Source organism: Cavia porcellus, unplaced genomic scaffold (genome assembly GCF_034190915.1).
Source record: "Cavia porcellus strain 051 isolate PalLab524CR breed Dunkin Hartley unplaced genomic scaffold, mCavPor4.1 scaffold_27, whole genome shotgun sequence".
Classification (NCBI taxonomy): Eukaryota; Metazoa; Chordata; class Mammalia; order Rodentia; family Caviidae; genus Cavia; species Cavia porcellus.
In genome coordinates, this window is record NW_026947510.1 from 6,244,234 (window position 1) to 6,264,996 (window position 20,763).

The window sequence follows — 20,763 nt, forward strand, 5'->3', positions numbered from 1 at the left end:
CCTGGAGTCTTATGAATGCTAATTTTTCTGTAAGGTAGTTGGCCACTTTCTTGAGAGTCCCAGCATGCTGATTGGGAGGCACAGAACTGCTTTGCCTCCCTTCCCTTTTCTTTGCGACCTGTTTATTGTGTTTTGTCCACGTGTACCTTTGGAGAAAAAATATTTTTTCATGATTGGTTATCACTTTTGTATTAAAAATTGGCAGGAACATCTGCCAAGCATAGCTAGAAAAAACTTTTTTTTTTTTTTTTTTTGAGACAGGGCCTTTCTATCCAATTCAGACTAGCCTTGAACTCACTATGTAGCCCAGGCTGGTCTTGAACTTGTGGTGATCCTTCTGCTTCAGCCTCCTGAGTTGTTGGATTATAGGCATTCATGACCACACCTGGCTTAGAAACTTTTCTTAGTTGCAATTTTGAGTTACTTTTCAGTGTTTGTTTTAGATTTTATGATGCTACTTGTGGGAGACTATTTCTTTTCTTTATTGATTGGCACTTTGGGAATTTCATATATGTCTTTGTTAGCCCCTTCTTATCTGGAAAGCTTCCTGCTGAAGGGGCTTGGATTTGTGGCTTATTTCCCCCAAGTATTCTATCTTGGAACCTACCATAATTGTATGTACATAAACCTTATTTATGTATTATAAATTTGATTTGTAAAAGTGAAAGTTAATGAGTCTTTTTAAAAAGGAAGTTATCATGGTAATGTGGAACAATGTAAATTATAGAATCAGAAAATTAGGTATTTTGTATGAGACTTCTTAACCATAATACACAGTGTGGGTCAATAAATCCTAACAGCTTTAAACTTTCAAAAATTTGAGATCAGAACTCCATTTGCTTTTAGTGGTTACATGACCTTGTACTGTAGTCAGGATTTGCAGGGAATAGGTTTAATACAGGACACGATTTGTAGAATTAATTTTATAATATTCACCTAAGGAGTTGAATGCAGAAGAGTAAAAGAGGTCTGTCCACAAAACTAGAGACCCAAGAATCCAGCTGAGGTCCTGGATCCCATGGCAATGTCTCATGCAAGTCTGTATCAAGGATTTACAGTGGCACCACCTGAAGGCCAGTGATGGAAACTGGAAAGCCTGCACTTTCAAGTGTGATGAAAGATCTGTGCCTTCTGGTTGAGGGATCTGCACTGGAGCCAGGAAATGACATTCAACATAAGGACCAGAGCTTCCCTGAAGAGAACTGAAGCCATCCTCAGCGACAGTGAGGACCTGAGCTCCTCCCATGACGAGTTCCTATCTGGAAAGCCAGTGTGATAGGCTTCTCCAGGAGAATCACCAGCACACCATTCTCCCTGCCAGTTCTCTTTTTGTGCTGTTGGCAGTAGTCTTTAGGCGTGCTTTCTACATCCAAACTACGGTGATTCAGTTCATTTGGTATTACAAGTTGACCACTAGTTAATCCACCACACCTTGGGAAAGTCAGATTCCTTTTCTAAGACTTTTTATCTTCTAGAAAGAATGCTCCCTTACCTTATTGATTCTGCCAGATTGTTGTTGAAGACTAAGTCAATTATGAATAAGTCCGTTCAAAATTAATGTCAGTAAATTTCATTGCTGATATTACTTTAGCATATAGTATGGCTCTTTGTTGCTTTAAGAACTCATGAGGTAAGAGCCAGGTGTGGTGGCTCACGCCTGTAATCCCAGCACTCGGAAGGCTGAGATGGGAGGATCCTTGCAAGTTCAAGACCAGCCTGAGCTACAAAATGAGCTCAAGGCCAGCCTGAACTGCATAGAGAGACCCGTCTCAAAAAAAGACCAAAAAACCTCATGAGGTAGATATATGAGGAGCATGAATGGTTCTCTGCAATGTGTTTTCCTTGATTATCTCTACACTGGAATCTTCAGTGAGAGGAGGAGCTGAAATGGATGGTATTGATCATCCACTGCCTACTGGCTGCTCGTGATGTGCTTTCACAAACACCCATTGAGAAAGGTACTCCCTTTACTTTTGGAAATAAAGAGACCAAGGTCTATCATCAGTACATAGAGGCTTGATACTGATACACAGGAGCCTGGCTTAAGCCGAGTTCTTGCATGCCCATCTGCTGAACATACTGAAGCCAAGGCCCAGTCTTTCCTGCTTCTTACCTTGCCAGTAGAAGTTCCAAGCCCTACGCCACCCCTAGAGGCACAGAACTGATATACGTTAGAGACAGGGTGACCCTGAGAGTGATCCTTGAAGTATTAGGTACTTGCAGGTAAGTCATTATGTTTGGGGAATTCTGCCAGGAAGCAATGAGTTCTACATGTTATTTAGTTGTTATCTAGATAGAATAATTTATAGAAGAATCTAGATCATACTCAGTCTTTGTGGGGTGGAGCTATCCCAAATAAATTGTTTTGAGCCAAGCATTGACATAGCTAACTTTGCTTTAATATTTTACCAGTAATTTCATGTGAGGGTTCACTTGGTTTTGTTTTTCCGAATTGAAATTCATTTTCCAAAGGCTCCTGAAACATAGGTGGTAAGAAAGAGGTATGGGTAGGTATAATGGATAAGCTTGATTGTGTCAACTTGATTGGCTTGGGAGACACCCAGGGAATTGATGGAACACACTTATGGTGAGCTCACATGTCTGAGGGAGTCACAGAACTATAACTTTGGGCAGTTTATCTGGTCCTTTGTCCCCTCGTCTGTGGCACTGTTCCCTGCCCTGCTTTCTAGCCACCGTGAATTCTGCAGCTTTGCTGTCCCACACCCTTCTGCCATGATGTTTCTACCTTGGAGCCAGCTGACCATGGATTGAATCCCGTAAAAATTAGGCAAATTAAACCTCTCCTTCTTTAGGTTGTGGGTGTCAGGTATTGTGCCAAGGAGAGAACAGAGGGAAAGATACATTATAATTAGATCTTTGTCTCCACCTCTGTTTGTTTCCATCAAGGAATTTGTCTCTTTCTCTGCTGAAACACAAACAGGAATAAGTTATGGTGCTAACTCAAATCTGAAGAGACTTTGAGTTTGATGATGTGAACTTTGGAGAAAACACAGAAACATGTTTATGTCCTGAGCCCTTTTATTACAGGTTGTGTTTTCAGCAAAGCTTTTTTTTTATTGTTTTCTACCTGATCCTTAAATATTGGTGTTCCCCAGGGACTTAATCCCAACAGATGTGTCTTGGGGTGACTTCCTATCATTGGACAGTTCCTCCTCTGTATGCCAGACTTCTAGCCCTGCATCTCTGTGTAGGTATTGCAGCATGAAAGAACTTGGCCATGTCTACCAGTGTGCTCTTCTCCCTGAGTGCTCCAGTCAAATGCAAAGGTTTGCATTTGGTGGGGAAATGATGAGGAGTTGAAGTCATCGCCCAGTATATGGAGGCTTGGTGCTTTGACATGTGGTCAAACGTAAAGAGCCCATGGCCAAGTGGTGTAGCGACCATGTGGCTGGTGTTTGGCTTTGTTTAGCTAGAGGAATTTGTTAGCAATGGGCTTCTCAAGCCAGCCCGCCATTGTTGATAAGAAAGCTATCTTCCTTTAAAAAGAACTGGCTTTCTGAGTCTTGAGACTCCTTAAGATGCTGTGTCTGGGCTCAAAGGATTGTCGCCTGGGAGCATTTTAGGGACTGACAGAGGAGTTTCCTGTCATTGTTCTTTAGCTCTGTGCTATGAGCAGATTATCCACAGCCATAGGAGCCAGAATGGACTCTTAGTTCAGACACAGCAAGGGAGCTTGGTATTCAACGGAGCCCTCTCTTCTGTGAGGCTGAGGAGGCTCCTACCCGCTTAAATAGTCATCTCAAACTCTCTGGGCTGATTGTAACCTGTGAGCTCAGGCCCCAGTACCTCTGCAAAATGTTCTTACACATCTTTTAATGATTGAAAGCCAGAAGGCAGCAGAGCCCTATGGAAAGAAGAGTACAGTTTTGTTGTTTTCCCTTTACAACCGAGTACACTGGGGTTTTGCCAGATAGATTTTCCTCTTGCCTTTTTTTTTTTTTTTTAAATGAAAAGCTTTCCTGGCAGATGTCAGAAAGCCACTTCTAGGGCATTGATAGTTACCAAAAAAAGACCCTGGCTTCCTTTCCCCATCAGCTGACTGTGCACTTCACTGCCCCACATCTGTGTTGTCATCTGCAGAATGCTGAGCCTGCAAGCGTCTGCTCTGGTGAGACCCTGGTCTTCTCCCACAGGCTTCCCCAGCGCAAATCTGCCCTGCAGGGCACAGTGCACAAGTTTGTCATCTGTGCTCCCCTCTGATTGTTCAGAACCTTGTTTTCACCTTCTCTCTGCTGAACCTGATGCTGTTCTTAGATCTATAGATAGTGTTTAAGGCTCTGTAAGAGCTGACTGCATCTGAACCTTCCTGCTTCAGCCACCACGGTTTCCTCCTATCCTCTCATACCCTGCACTGTGCTGCCTTTGTGTCTGTTACTCTTTGCTGTCAGCCCTGAGAATCCTCTTCTTCTGACTTCTTTTTCCCTATTTCCTATTTGAAATGTAGCCATTTTCTCTGGGTTCAAGCTACATGCCAGCTGGGTGCTGTAGACACCCAGGGGGTGTCTGACTGGGGACAGTCAGAAAAGCCTGGGATTGCATCCTACTCGACCACCACCAGGTCTGTCTCTAGGCAGCCCAGCCCTCTCATGGAGCCTCCTTTACTGTATGGAGTAGGACAACTGCCTCAGCAGGCTTGGTGGTGTGAGTGACATAACCCGGAAAGCAAAGACTGGTGTGAGGTATTCACAAATGTTTTCCTCCGGTTAGATGGCTCATCTTCCTAACTAGAAAGACTTTTCATTCCCCAGAGGCTTATGCATTTGGTAGCCCCAAAGGTGACAGTCTGTACTTTTTACTTTCATTATGATTATTTACCGATGGGCTTCCCTTCTCCCTGCATAAACAGATGCTTTGGTAGTGTTTACCCCTATGTCTTTCATAAAGCCAGCCCTATCCCTTGCCTGAACTCCTTATCCTACAGATGTCTGTAGAGTGTGTATGTGTTCCACTGAGACGTTCTGAGTGAGGTCTCAGTGGTGACTGTGTCCCCCTTGGAGGACCTGCTTCTCTGTTTTTCATTATGTTTATTACCTGTCCTGGTTTTGACTCCATATTAAAATACATTTTTTAACGGGAAATGAGTGAAGGCATATGAAGCAGTGAGTGGCCTATCCATGTGGGCTCCAGTGTTCTCTAATGCGGATCACCATGGCAACATGGTGGCCTTCACATTTCACCAGTTAAGAAGATGAACTCTTCTGCCCACAGAGGCTGAGCAGATTGGCCACCATCACACGGTATTCTGTGCAGCAGGTCTCTTCCTGAAAGGCATGAGCCTCATTACCAGGGACCTTTCCTCAGCAGGTGATCATCAGAAGGCAGCCTGGCCTTTGCATCTCCCTATTGTCTGATTCCCTTCTCTGTGAAAACGTGGTTCCTTCTGCACAGGGCCTCGTGGCATTGCTGATGGTTGAAAGTTGGCCTGAAGTAAGCAGCAGGTCTTGGTGCTGTCGTCTGCACACGTGCTGTCAGCTGTGGGTTCGTGAGGAGCCTGGAGAGGTGCAAAGATGTTTTCTGTGTGGTAGCACAGCAGGTCAGATGGGAACTGCTAGAGAGAAGTTGGCAGCCTCGTATCTCTCAGCACCTCCATGTTCCCTGGTTGTCCTCACCCAGTGGCAGACAGCAGCCTCCCTTTTTATAAACCAGCCTGTCCTTTGTGCTTCTGCCAGGTGGCATCGTGATGGAAAGGCAGAATTGTAAGCTTTTGCTTTCTGGTTGTCTGTTTCTCTCTATGCCCTGCTCTCTGCTTGTCTCCCCTTCTGTCTGTCTGTCTGTCTGTCTGTCTGTCTATCTGTTTCCCTCTTGCTTCGACAGAATACACTGGGCCCAGGTGCAGGCTTGGTTTCTGACAGCTAACCAGGAGGGAGTCCATCATTCCCAGAAATGTGTGAAGCCTGGAGACATTCCTGGACAGCCTGACCTTCCTTCCTTCCTCCCATTAATGTCAGTGAGCCTAGCCAGACAGCTTTCTGGATGTTGCGTGAAGGCAGCTCTAGCTTTGGTAAAAGCAGGCAGGGTTTGAGAATTCCTGGTCTATACCTGGACCCAGGTAGCAGTCACATATAAAAAGAAAGACACATATACCATTGGGGTCTCATAAAGAGACTGTGCTTACAGCAGTACGAAACCTACTGCACTTGTCCCTCAGTGTCAGACCCTAGCCCGTGCCAAGCACTGACCCCCACAGAAGCACAGAAACCAGCTGGCGAGGCCTCCAGTCCCCCAGAATACTGCTCTCCTTGGTGTCTTTAGTTAAAGTGAGATTCTAACTGACCACACCTAATAAAGGACATGCTTGGCCTAAGGGTATCTAGGTGGAAGTCCAGGTACAGGGCTGAGTTTTTCCTTTTGGTGGAGTACAGTGGGGACCAAACCTACAAGTCCTAGATCATTTGGCATAAACAATTCTGAGATTGGAATTCCAGCTATGATAGTTATTGAGTTTATGGGACCTTGCTGGGCCTTGCTTCCTCCAAGAATTCTTTGCTCACAAGGAAGTTTGAGAGCTCTGTTAACAGAGGAGCCTGGGAGTCTTGTCCCATATCTTCCTACTCTTTGTTTCATCACAAGAAACTGTGTACCTTGATGAGAAGAATCAACTGTGTAGACAGACTGAATTCTGACTCCAGTGCTGCTGTTTGCTCTCTGTGTGTTCTTGGTGGGATGCGTATGACTTGAGGAGCTGTTGGGTGCACAGTGACACCTCTGCAAGCTATAGCTGTACAGTCCCTACTCCATTTCCCATCTGGCAGAGAACTGTCCTCCTCCTGCTAGCAGCACCTGTAGTCAGAGAGACTTTGACCTCCCTAGTACAGCAGTTAGTCAAAGTATTTCTTAACTATGTGTTTGATTGAAATATGTAACAATAAGCATATAAATCCCAAGTTAGTAGTTACATGCATTTTTACACAGATATGACTGCTACCTGGGTCCAAGTATAGGCCATTTCTTGCATCATGAGAGGTTCTTTGGTCCTTATCAATTACTCATCAAAAATAACCACTATTTTGATCTTTATCACCATGAATTGGTGTGGCTGTTCTTGTATTTCATAGACATGGAAGTGTATGGGATGGAATTCTTTTCTTTCTGGCTTCTCTGGCTCTACCATCCTGTCTGTAAGATACATCCATGTTTTAATAAGCAGTAATTTGTGCTTTTTCACTCTTGTAGAGTATATTCATTATCTAAACATACCACAATTTATTTATCTAATCTACATGATGAATGTGTAAGTTGTTCCCAGTTTGGGGCTTTTAAGCATTCATATGAATATATTTATATATGAGTTTTGATGGAGGTAAGTGTTTTTGCTTTAGTATTTCCCCAGAAGTGCAGTTTCTGGATCTGTGTGCATGTATGTTTAGCTTTAGTAGATACTTTTTAACAGGTTTCTGAAATGGTTATATCAGTTTACATGTAGTATTATCCTTCAAATAATGCATGAGAGTTCCAGTAAATTTTTGTTATTGGCACTTCAATTTTAAGTATTTTGGTGGAGCTTCAGTACCATTCATTCATTATTGCCTAATTCTAGAACATTTCTGCACCATTCTCCATAGCTTGTGCTTATAAGCAGGAATTGTCCATTCCTCCCAGCCCTGGTGCATGGGAGCCTTTAGCACTTTCTGTCTCTTCTGCTGTTCTGGACATTTCATGTATGCAGAACCATACAGGACATGGCTTGTGCCTGGCCTCTTTCACTGAACATAATCACCTGTGGTATTGGTGCAGATACGTTATTGTATGTATAGGTGATGTTTATCTGTTCACCAATTGGTAGACATTTGGGTTGTCTTCACTGCTTCAATTTTATAAATAATGTTTATAAGAACACTAATGAGTTCTGGACTTTATATTCTCCATTGCATATTTTAAAATCTTTTGCATAATAATTATTCAGTAAAATACTCTGCCATATGATTACTCTTAAGTTTCATTGTTTGAGGAACTGCCAGCCTGTTTTCCGAAGCTACTGTAGCATTTTACATCCCACCGTTAAGGTGTGAAGATTCTCATTTCTCCATATCCTCCTCAGCACCTGTTATTGTCGCTCTTTTTCAGGGTAGCAATTACAGTGAGTTTGAAATGTTGGTAGGAATCATGTTGAATTTATAGATCAACTTTTAAAAGCCATGGCACTTAAGTCTCTGCTTCACTGTGTTTGCTATAATGCATCAGGTAGGGACACACATTTGTTAAGAACTCACTCTTTCCTCACTGGATTTCAGGCAGGCCTGTGTTGTTACTCAGCTACGTGAGAGCTGTTTTTGAGCTGTGTCCAGTTAAATTAGTCCGTGTTTCTTTGCTTTGCCAGTGATATTCTTTATTCTAGCTTTATGCTAGGTCTGATGATCTCATGAGTTAGTCCTCCAAATTTGTTTTTGAAGGTTATCTTGCTTTTCTTAGATTCTTTGCATTTCTCTATCAGTTTTGGAATCAGCTTGTCAGATTAAGATCTACAAGTCATTTTGGAGAGCGTTGAGTCTCCCCGTTCCTCATACATACACATATACATATATATCTATATCCTGAGGCCTTTTCAGTAATGTTTCATATGCTTCTTAAGTGATCTTAAGTATTTTTATTAGATGTATGCCTCGTTCTTCATTCTTCTTTTTTTTTTTTTCGTCTTTTTCCTTTTTATCGGTACCGGGGATTGAACTCACGACTGCCTGTTTGCAAGGCAGGCGCTTATGCTGCTGAGCTAAATCCCCAGCCCCTCGTCCTTTATTCTTGCTATTAAAAATGCTTTTGGTTTTAATTACATTTTCTTGTTTTTTTGTTTATTGCTGGTATATAGAAGTAGAATTAATTTTATTTATTGCCCTTCTGTCCTGCAAGCTTGATAAGTTGATTCATTGCTTCACATATTGTAATGTAGTTCATAGATTTTCCTGTATCTTCAGTGACATCACCAGAAAGTCAGCAATTTTACTTTTTCCTGCCAGTCTGAAATTTGATATTTTAAAAATTTCAGGTTTTTTTTTTTATCTTGTTATACTCGCAAGACATCTAGTAAAATTGAATAGAAATTATTATGGTGATATCCTTAATTGTGGGCTGAGGGGGAAGATGTTCAATATTTCACCATTAGGTGTGATATTAACTGTAGGTTTTTACAGATACTTTGTCAGATTTCTATTCCTAAATTGCTGGGGTTTTTTCTTTTTTTTTTTTTTCTTTTGCCTTTTTATCGGTACCAGGGATCGAACTCACGACTGCCTGCTTGCAAGGCAGGCGCTTATGCCGCTGAGCTAAACCCCCAGCCCCTAAATTGCTGGTTTTATCAATTTTTTTGAGAACTAGAATTTGAGTTTCTTGCTATTCTAGTTGTATATTTATTATCTGTTTCCTTGACTTTGTTCTTTAATATTATTTTCTTAATTCTTTAGGCTTGTTTTGCTCTTCTTTTTCTAGCTTCTTGAGGTAGAAGCTTAGATCGTTGGTTTTAAGTCACTTTTCTAGAGTAGTCTTACATATTTTCCTTTAGGCACAGCTTTATGTGTCATTCTCAGTTCTAATATGTCATTTTTTATTATTATTTAGCTCAGTATATTTTCTGGTTCTATCATGACCTTTAAAATATTTGAGCCTATTTGGACTGTTAGAAATATACTGCTTCTAAACATTTGAGAACTTCTCTAGCAATCTGGCTATCTTTGTGTTGTTGATTTCTAATTTAATTCCCTGTGGTCTTAAAACATATTTCCTATTCTTTCAGTTCATGACATTTATTGAGACATGTTTTACAGCCTATGGTCTGTTCTGTAGAGTGTTCCATTGTGCTGGGAAGAAGTGCATTCCTGCAGTTGTTGGTTGTAGGAATCTAAGTGTAGGAAGTTGGGTACTTGGGCAGCTCGAATCTTCTGGAAATGCTTACTGACCTCTTTGTTTCCCATTAGGCTCAGTGAGGCTTTTGAGTGCGTCTGTTTCTTACATTAGCCCAGCCAAGTTTTGCTTTAAATAATACTTAAAGAGAAATATATAAAAAATGACTATATACATATATATCATTCTAAAACTTTTATTTGTGCTAAAGTGATACTTTTAGTGAAATGTCTTTTTATAAAACTTCTTACCTTAAAGTATGCTTTGTCTGATATTAACTAAAACTACCCCTTCAGCTTTCTTTTAACATTCAATGTACCTTTTTTCATACTTCTACTTTCAACCTTCCAGTGTCCTGTATAGTTATAGGTTTGTCTATGGTAAATAGCATATATATAATTCAGCCGTTTCCTTTTTAATTTGGTCGGCAACCTACCTTTGAGTTGCTATTTCTCAGGCAGCACAACAAGTTTTCCCTTTACCTTTCTGCTGCTGTTTATTTCCTTCTGGCAATCCTGTGCTTCCATCTGCAATCATCTTCTCCATTCTTAAGGATTCTTTTATGTATTTTTGCACCAATATATTATCCCACAGGCCATCTCCTTTTACAGTTCCCAGCTCTCAGTAGCCCCATCACTAAGAAGAAAGAAACAACCGCTACAGAAACTCATGGCGCCAAATGAAGTAGCCAAGCAAAGATTTTATTTGATTGATTCTAGGCTAATGCTAATGCTAGGGTTATGTCAGAAATGGACTGTGGCCTCTTAAACAAGTAGACATGTTGGACTGAAGACTAGTTTGTAAGTGGCAAGTTCACCAGTGATGTGTTATTTTGGAATAATGACTTGACGTTTGCAGTTTTGTAAATGCAGGCCCATCGGTAGTGAATATTTGGACAGCGAAGACCCAGAATAAAGCTTCTAGCTTAGTATTTGGCAAATAGCAAGTACTTAGTAAATAGCAGAGAGAAAGAGGCATCCTTATATGCAGAAGGCTAGCTGGTGGAACATTCTGTTTTTTGTTTTGTAAGTGAGAAAACATGGTAATTATTGCCTTCTACTGTGTTTACCAAGGTTTTATTAGGTTGTGTGTGTGTGTGTGTGTGTGTGTGTGTGTGTGTGTTCGGCAATTGTATCTACATAAGGATGACATGACAAAAGTGTCATTATAACCTAAGTTTATGGGGCAAAAACAAGACCTGGAGGGATCGTTACTTATCTAGGGTATTATATCTAGTAAATGAGAAGTAAACACTTGAGGTCATAAACAGACTTTGTCAACCCAATGTTGACAGTTACAATCTAGTGGGGCCCCTTGTATGGCACTCATCTAGTCCATGCATCTGCATAATGGCGGTGCTTACAAAAGAGCTAGGACAGGATCCAGCCAGGGACTACAGCAGGTTGGGAGCTGAGAACTCTTTGTGCTCCACGATAAGGACACCTAGGCCAGAGGGATCAGGGAGGTTCCCCAGAGGAAACAAACCCTGTGATCTGTAAAAAACATGGATGTTAATGGCAGAGGATGTGGGGAGGGCCACAGGGAGAGGAGAACTGATAAGGAAATAGGCTGCCAGGAGATGAGAGCAAGAATGTGGCATTTCAGAGGATGTCAGAGAAGTCAGAGGACAGAGAGGAGGGATGGGAGTTGGGAAGCAAGAATCTGAACATTCAGAACAGCTTAAAAGCTGTTTCAAGCAGATTTGGACTTTACTGTATGGGCGAATGAAACTACTGAAGGCTTTATGTGGGAAGTTACACGGAAAGACTCATGTCTCAGGAAGCTTCTCACTGCTGCAGCATGGGGTGGTCCAGAACAGAGTAAAGCTGGAGGGAGCCAAGGAGGAAGAACAAGCGGTGCAGGCTGCTCTAGTAAGCCAGGAGACAGTGTGTGTGACTTGAGTCACACACCTGCTGGCAGATAGAAAGATTTAGGAGATATCTGGAAGGAAACATCAGCACAGGGTTTCTATGATTAAGTGTGGTGGGTCTGGCTGCTCCTCGGCCTGTGCTGCTGCAGCCTCCCAAGTCTGTCCCAAGGAACACGATTTGGAAAACAGCATCCTGGTATGGCTTGACAGGAAGGGGTGGGGCTTCCTTGGATTCTGCCTCTGAAAACCATCTTCTCCCTTGCTTTCTAAGATGACACCCTCCTGTCTTCTCTCTTATTGGCTCCTTTCCTCAGCGCTCTCTGTAAACCCTCATCTCCTTCCCACCATGAAGGCTGTATCTGTCAGGCTTATATCAGTAGCTTCTTCTCCATTCTGTCTCTTTCTGTTCTCCAGAAGTGTTGTCTTATCCCCTCATTTGGCTTTCCACTTCCTATAACCTGAGGGCTCTTGTAAGCTCTGTGTACGCAGTGGGCCAGCTGACCTCTCCTTGTGGATGCTCCACAGGTCCCTAAAGCTTAGAACTTGGCTTACTCTCTGCAGCCTCCCTGCGCTGCCCATCCTCCACTCCCTCTTTTGTTGGGACAAAAGCCTGTTCTTTCTTTACTTTCCAGGTTCAGTTAACAATATAACCCTTTATCTTTTTTTTTTGTTTGTTTGTTTGTTTCTCTCAAAACCCTTTTTTTCCTAACTTTGCTGCAGTAGCAGTGACTGGCATGTAGTAGAGCCAAGAAATCTTCACCGAATGACTGTAGGTGTGGCCCAGTGCTTGGCTCTTAGGGATCACTCAGCTCATACTGATGGTAGTAAGCAGTAAGGGCTTCGCCTACTGAAGGCCTACTGTGCACTGCTCACTGTGCTTGGTATCCCGTGGCTCAAAGATGCAGAAATGAAAATGTAGTCTCTGCAAAGAGAGTTTAAGGCTTTACCCTCCAGCCTGGGGATAGAGGCGGGGAGGGTGCAGTCATTGAGCACCTGGTCTATACCAGGCATCTGTCATCATTGCCACATTGAATCACCATAGTAACAGTGGGGCCCATCCTGTCTGACTGGCAAAGTCAGAGCTCAGTCAAGTTTTATGTAACTTGCCTGAGACTGAGTGCCCTGGAGTGGGTTTGAACTTCTTTGTACGCCCTGCTTATCTGATGAACTGGTGACTGAATGAATGAGCAGTTTGCTATTTATCTGCCATTCTCATTAGCTAAACTGTGAGCTTGAGAGCAGGGAATGTGTTTCATGCTTCAGGGTCTGGCACAGAATACTTGCTTAAGAAATGCTGATGGAATGAACAGCAGGAAGAGGTGAGTAGAATGCTGAACGAGGAAAGGCATCTGCCTTCCCCCTTCCCTTTCTGCTACAAGGCACTCATTCATTAAGTCGGTTGCCTCCTTTCTTTCTTTCTCACTGTCTGTTAAAGAGGGAGAACACCTTTTGCCTCCAGCCCCTAGTAAAGAGGAGATGGGTTAATTAGATAAATTGGCAACACTTTCTGAACACTTAGCACAGCAGTGTGTGAACTCAGGACCTCCCATCTACTGTGCTGGGCTGAGCTCAGCACTTCACTCCCTGTGGACAGCAAGCAGCAGCTCCTGAGCAGTGGGGCTGTATAGCATGGCCTGTGTCTTCCAGTTAGCATATCTCCGAGATGGAAGGTGAAACATGACAAGGAAGAAGCCTAAGGTGTTGGGCCCACGAGTGGGATTACGGTCTCAAATCTTCCTCTCTTGGGTCACGGACTCTCCTTGAGTATAAGATGTATAACCCCTGGAGGATGACTGCTTCTTCATTTCAGAGCCACTTCGATGGCCCTTAGCCCCCGAGAATTCTTTCTTTTTTTTTTTTTAAATTTTATTGGTACATTTTAGATATATTTAATAGTCACATGCAACATAGAGAATTTTTACCTGCACATGATATAACTTGTTTTCCCCCCATCTGTCCTTCAATCCTTTCTCCTCTCCCTGTTTACAAAGCTTTGTTTCTATGTTTTCTTCCAAGAATTCATTTTGCTGCCTATTCATGTTATTTCTTGACTACACCAAGACCTTATGGCCTGACCATCTCTACAGAGGCCTCAGCTCTTGGGCTCTTCTGGAAGCTGAAGGGAAGAGTCAGACCTGCAATGTGGGTGCAGTGTTCCTGTGATATGGCACTGCCTTTGACCTGGACCCAGGTTACAGTGTCTCTCCTCCTGGGGAACTGTTCCACTATCCCTTCTCCCTGGCCACAATGCTGGCATTTATCTTGACTGGGAATGCCAAGCCCTTGATATCCACTGGGACTCTGGTTGGAAACAATAGGAAGAGCTTTGGATGAGTCAATAAAAGGAAATGTGTCAGAAAGACATTGGAGTCTTCCAGAATTGACAGGAAGCTGACGGAACAGTCCCAGACTAAGGCACTGTGGGGTATGGGAAATAGGTCTCCACAGGCTCGTCCTGCTGGATGGGACAGGATGCCAGCCATGTAACTTCTAGTACTTTTATTCTCCATTGCCTTCTCATGGGTCATGTGATCTTTGGCAAGAAGAAGGATGGTTCTTTTGGCAGGAGGAATGGATGCTGGTGCCCGAACCTTTAATGTGTTTATTCTAGCCTCCTTCATGTCCAGCCCTTTTGAAAGGAGGCCTCTTCTAAGCTGTCTCCAGTGACTCCAGCCTTGGTATCCTCCTTAAGATTCAGGAATCTTCTCTATTTAATTATTTTTAATTGATATAATAATTGTGTAGCCTGCACTTTTGTACTCTGTGATAACCCTCCTTTCATTCCCGTTATTGATCATTTGTATTCTTTTTGTGTTAATCAATCTAGCTAGGAATTATCAATTTTGTTGATCTTTTTGAAGAACCAAGTGTGTTGATTTTTTTCTAATGTTTGTTTTATTTCATTGATTTTCACGCCTGTTTTTGTTACTTCTTTTCTTCTACTTACTTTGGGTTTAATTGGTTATGTTTTGTTTTGTGTTTTTGAGCTTCTTAATGTGAATCTGTGTAGCATGGATTTGGTACACTCTTTTGTAATGCGAGAACTCAAAGCTGCCAGGTTCCTGCTCTTGACTGTTTTTACTACATATCACATGTTTTGCCATGTGTGTGTATAGTTCAGGTATATAGTTTGGGCAAAGTTTATATTCAGGACTTGGGGCTCTTGTTTCTGGGTTATTCCCTCTAAGTCTGTAGCTGCTCTGGTGCCCCAAACTCAGATTTCTGACTTTCTGCTTGATTTCAAGGGTTACAGTGTGATACCAAATGGGACCTGTTCTTAGGTTAAAACCCATAAAAATGATGAACTTACTACCATTTCCTCTTTCCATGTATTTCCTGTTCTCCAATTTCTGCCAGCTTTTTATTATTCTCTAAGATCTTCATTAAGTTGTATTTGTATATTTGTTCCCCAGAATTTATCATTTGTTTTGGGCTGCATGGTTGTATCTTCTCCAGGTCCCTATGTGGAGATCCAGACTCAGCATTCTGTGCAGGGAGGTGGGGCTCTGCAGGTAGTCAGGCTCACACAAAGCCAAGAGGATGTACACCCCTCCTCTCAAGGGATTACTGTCCCCTGAGATGAGAGGGAGACCAGAACTATTTTTCCTTACCCATATGTGAAGATGGAGCAAGAAGATGCCTGAAAACCAGGAAGCCACCCCCTACTAAGACTATACCTGCTTGCACTTCCCAGTCTCCAAAAACTGTGAGAAGTAAGTGCTGTGGTTTGGGCTACCCTTTCTATGGGATTTGTTTTAGCTGTCCAAAGTAAAACAGGAGGGTTAATCTGAGCCCTTCTGTTATCTGGGTAGTGGGTCCCTTCCTGTTTGTGCTGGTGTTGTGCGCCCTTTGTGCCACTAGATGCCATTGTGAGGTCCAGAAGGAGGCCCTTGAGTCATGTACCTCTCCACAGCCTCTGGTCTCCTGGGAGGTCCTGCCCTGCATCCTGGGTATGTCTTGCTGAAGACCTGCAGGCACAGACAGCATGTGCATTGTTTCCCCCACTGCTCTTCCTGTGTCCCCATTTACATTTCTTGGATAGAGAAACAGTTTCTATGGTCCTTTAATTTCTCTTCAGAAATAAGGCTTCATCATGGCCCCTGCTTGGTTTCTGATCTCTTGTTTTAGTCAGTCATTGGCCTGTGGTCTTCTTGGCCTCTCTAATATCCATTTAACACTGCAGAGACTGACTTAGGAAGGGGCAGTGTTGGGTTTGAATATCCCTCAATGAAGCTGTGATCACCTTTCCATTGCCCAAAGGGTAGAGTTGCACCTGGGCCTGTTACCAGGCTGTGTCCTAAATGCGGAGAAATGGGAACTGAGTCCTTAGCTAAGGTGTAGCTTCCTCTCCAGACCTCCCTTGGTCCTTGTAGGCAAAGGTAAACAGTCTTCTTCAGGAAACTTCCATGTTAATAGTTTAAATGCCTTATTACTGCTAGTTACATGTCTTATTCCTCAGTCAGGATGGCTGGGCATCTTGTCTCATCTCAAGTGTCCCCAGCACCTTCTGTGAAGTAGACTCCAGCAGGACATATTTAGCACGTTCACAATGGGACTGTAATTTGTATTGGGCTCTGATTTGAACTTGCTATATTTCTACCGGTTGGAACCACCATAGATACATGCGTGACTGTCTTATGCTGCCCAGTGGGCCAGTCATGCATGTTCCACTCATGGTTTAAGCCAGGGGGAACATGTTAAATAAACAGAGGTCTCTTTTGGGGCCTTCGGCAGCAAGCCTTGGGCTGACATCCTGTGCTGTGAAAGATGTATATATTTACTGTTGGGCTCAGCAGATGTGCCTTGTGTTCACAACACTGCGAAACTGATTCCTATTGAGGATGTGTACTTCAGAGTCATTCTAAATATCCATAATAAAGGAGAGGCTCTTTACCTACCCAAGGAAGTGAAGAAATTAAGCCATCTTTACTTGCCATCCCTATCATCAAAAAGGAGCGTATGTCTGGTTTAGTGTCCAGCTGAGACCAAGCCATTGATCGCGAGTGAGTGAGGGGCATGTAATGTGCATGATGAGGACTGTGAAGGTCTCACTCTGTGGAGTTGTAGCTGGCACTGTTTGGTGTTCTTCCCGGAGAAAGGAATTAGAAATAGCAGAAATGCTTTCTAAAGGTAGATGAAAATATTTGGCCAACAGTGTTGATTAAAGAAAAAGAGAGAAAAAGGACTTGTAGTAACTATTTCGGTCTCATAAGATGCCAGGGGCTTTTTATATTTGCTTTAGCTTGTCCTCGTCTCAGTAGAGATGGAAATTTGAGGCTCATAGACACGAGGCAGCTCTCCTAAGGCCATACATTTAGTAAGGTTTGGAGTTGGGATTCAGAACCAGGTATCTCTGGCTGTAAGAATCTAATGAAACATTGAGCTTATCTGATAGTCTGTCTTTGTCTTGTTATAGGCTCTTGAGTGAACATCTTCTTTCTCTTCCTCTCTCCAGACACTGTGCTTTCTCATTCTATGTTAGCATTAGCTGCCAGCTGCTAGTGACCAAACCTGAGCGTTGGGGAAGTGTCTGTGGGTTACACATTGTGTGCTGGCTCTGTACGTAGCCTCTCTAGCATCTCTCAAATGTCGGGCTTAGAGCTAGTTACTCACTATCTGCTTTTGAATATTTTAGGGTAGATGATAAAAGCTGGCAGAATCTTCCTGCAAATGTGTACTGCTGATTTTTCTGCTTAGACACCTAGGACTCTTGAGTGGTGAAGTCCTCAGAGCCTGCTTTATCAAGGGATAAGGGATTTTCTTGCCTTTGCCAAGAGGATAAAATGGCATGACTGGGAAGTCCTTTGGTTCCTAACAGTGCTGCCATTTTCGTATTTCAGTGTACCTTACAGTTTGCTCTGCTTATGGCATCATTGGGCACAAGACTCAGGGAATACCTACTGGTAATGTCACCCAAAAAGGGGGAGTGATGGTGTGGGGCCAGAAAGGATAAAAGCAGCTGAGTTAAGGCCACCACACCACTTTCTCAGAGAGACAAGAGAGCATGAGGGTGTAGCTATCTTGGCCTAGGCCTACTGGTCCAGGAAGGGTGGAGAGGACCTCACTTTACCATCTTATCTCCCTGCCATTGCTTTAGGCAGAACACTTCGCAAGTCCAGCCCCCTATATTGTGCTGAGTGCTTTCCAAGTGACTAAGAAGGTTGCCAGCAGAGGCAAGGGCACACAGGGATGCAGCATGCAGGGGAGTGTACCCATGAATTTCTCATTGGGCCAGAGGAAAGTAAACAGTGTCCTGTATGGGAACGTGCACACATGCACCTGGACACACACACACATACACACACACACACCACTCAGGTACATGCACACACATGTATACATATACATGTACTCATGCACACACTTACATATGCCTTTCAGTGCTCTATGCAGTCATATCCCTGCTCTTCAGACTTCAAGCTGAGGGGCTACATTAAGAAGTGCATTTCCTCCTGGGGTTGGGTTTGGTGGCTCATGTTTGGGTTTGGCTGGCTCTGTTTTCTTCCGGACACCTTGTCTTCTTGAGCTGCTTACAGAAACCTGGCTCTTTCCAGCAACTCTATAACTCCCCTAAAGATAGATGGTTTGTCACTAGTAAGGCTACACATATATGTATTAATTCTGAGGGTAGTTTCTAAGCAATATTTTGAGCAGCAGCTGTTTTGTTAGAATATTCTACACAGTGCCTTGCATGTAGTGATTATTTGATTAAGACCTACTGAGTAGCAGTGTTGTGAATGGAAAGATCCAGGCTGTATACATGTACAAACTCGAGTTCACACCCAGCCTCATAGCCAAGGCTCATCCGGGTGCCTGGAGATAATAGCCAAAACAATGATGAGTATTTTTTTATTGCAAAATAAGTACATGACCTCCCAAGAAGAGTTTTGAAGATTTCAGGATGGTATTAGGTGGCCAAAGTTATGTTTTTGTTAAAATTATCAGTGGTAACATTATTTTGTAATCATTCTTCCTATGCATTAAATAATTAATGCAGTTTGAAAACAATTTCAGTTCAACATACTTTAATACAGTGTAGTACCTACCAGGTCCCACGCAGACATGGGGCTACAAACAGAAGTTACTTAGGGTTCTTCTTTCCTGAAACTTCTGCCTTTGCAGAGGTGTCACTAGCCATAGATTAACTAATATAACAATAGTTAGTGTAATTATAAGATATTTAAGTGCTTTGGGAGTACAGATGGCAGCTATGATTCTGTTTGGATGGAGAAAGAAGAAAAATATGTTAGGTGTCTTAATTGCAGTCATAGACATCAGCTCTGGCTATGGTAAGCAGAAAGGGAATTTATTGGTGACTGATTGGAGGCTCACCAGTGAGCATGGGGCTGTGGGGCCAGGTTTGGGGAATGGGCTGGGAGCAAGGGGACTCCTAGGAGAGAGCAGGAATGGAAGCCCTGCCATGTGGGTCCTCATCATACCACTGCTATTTTTACCATCACCGTGGTTCCTATCTTGTCAGTCTCTGTCAGTCTTTCCACTCTACCATTTATTCAGAATTCTGTTTTGTGGGATGTGGTCTGAGCCCAAGTCTAAAGTATGCATATCTGGTCCACCCTTTAGAAACAAGACATTTTATCCCTCAGACTCCATTGTGGGATCATAGAATGCTGAAGGATACAAGGATACAAGACTGGGTCCTGGCCAATTGATGAACACAGAGCATTTGAACAGAGCCTTGAAGATGCTACCAGGCAAGCAGGCAAGATCCAGAAAAGGAGACATTTCTGGCAAAGTGCAGGAGGAGCCAAAATCAAGTGTCATGAAATGCTGGTGTCTGTGGAGGAGTCAGAGCTCTGGTGTGAGATGGCAGTGATTTACAGCTGGTTGATACTAGGTCAAAAGAAAATGTCACTGCAGTTTCTTCCACCTATTCTTCCAAGAATCGTCCCGGGTAGGGGTTCTCCATGGACCCACAGTGTTGAGCAGGTTTCTGATGGGCTTCTGGGGTATTGGGTGGGCCAGCTTGCCTCAGCAGACAGGAAGATAACACCATTGCCTGGGTTGGCAGATTTCTGTTCTCCAGTGTCATCGTATTTGGCTCGGCTGTAGATGCCAGTGATCTCCTGACCTAGTTATGAGTTGAGAGTGTACCTAGAGCCAGGTGTCTCATTCTCTGGTTGATCAGGGTCTGTCTGACCTGGGACACTCTAAAGACTTTCCTCCCTCTCTGGCATACAGGACCCCCATGTGTGAAGCTGCATCGTACTGAGAGGATTTGCTCTGGGGCTCTGGACACGAGAAAGCCCCCTGGTTAGACCTGTCTGGCGCTGTTCAGTTCATGAATTTCCTTTGACCTGGAGCTGGAGCTGTCTGTCAGCCCTTATTCTCTGCAAGGAGCCATCACCATCACATGTCATGTTAAGCAACTTCTCTGAACTCTTACCATTTGGAGCTGCAGTGAGAAGCAGCAGGCCCCTGAGCTGAATTTGTGGCTCCTTTCCTCCCTCCCCCATCCCTGTCTTTTCAGCCTGCAGATTTAGATACTCTGCTTTGCCCGACTCTTGCTTATTTCAAGTGGCATGTTGTTACCCTGCACCTAAGACAGCCCCTGCCTCACTCACAGACAGGGATTTTATTCTCCATCATTACTTTTTAAAAGGTGTTCAGCTAGAAAATTGCATATTATTTCCTCTGTAAAGGTTTTTCCTTGCTGCCTTTGTGTAGCTACAGCTGTCATAACCACAGTTGATATTTTGTGTGCCTGCGCATGCAAGTGCATGGTGCGGGAAGAGAGATAATCGGGCCGTCCTCCTGGGCAGCAGCCTTCCAGTTCAGCTTTTATGAACTGGATTTAAAAAATAAATAAGTCAGATCATATCGCTCTCCTCTCAGAGCTCTCCAGTGGCTCTCATTTTGTAGTAGTCAGTGCAGAGCTCTCACCATGACCTGCAAGATCCTGTGCCTTCTGGCCTGGCCTGTTCTTCATGCCCTCTGCCCCCAGCCACTTGTCATCGTGTTTGTTATGTTCTCCCTGTCCCTTGAATGTGCCATACTCTCTCCCTTACAGGGCTTTGCATTTG

The 20,763-nt window shown here is 43.3% G+C and overlaps 1 protein-coding gene across 10 annotated transcripts in view; it reads left to right on the top strand.

The window, feature by feature from the left end:
• Chchd6 (coiled-coil-helix-coiled-coil-helix domain containing 6) overlaps window positions 1-20,763 on the top strand; it is a 235,369-nt gene that overhangs the window by 93,271 nt on the left and 121,335 nt on the right. The window lies entirely within an intron of this gene.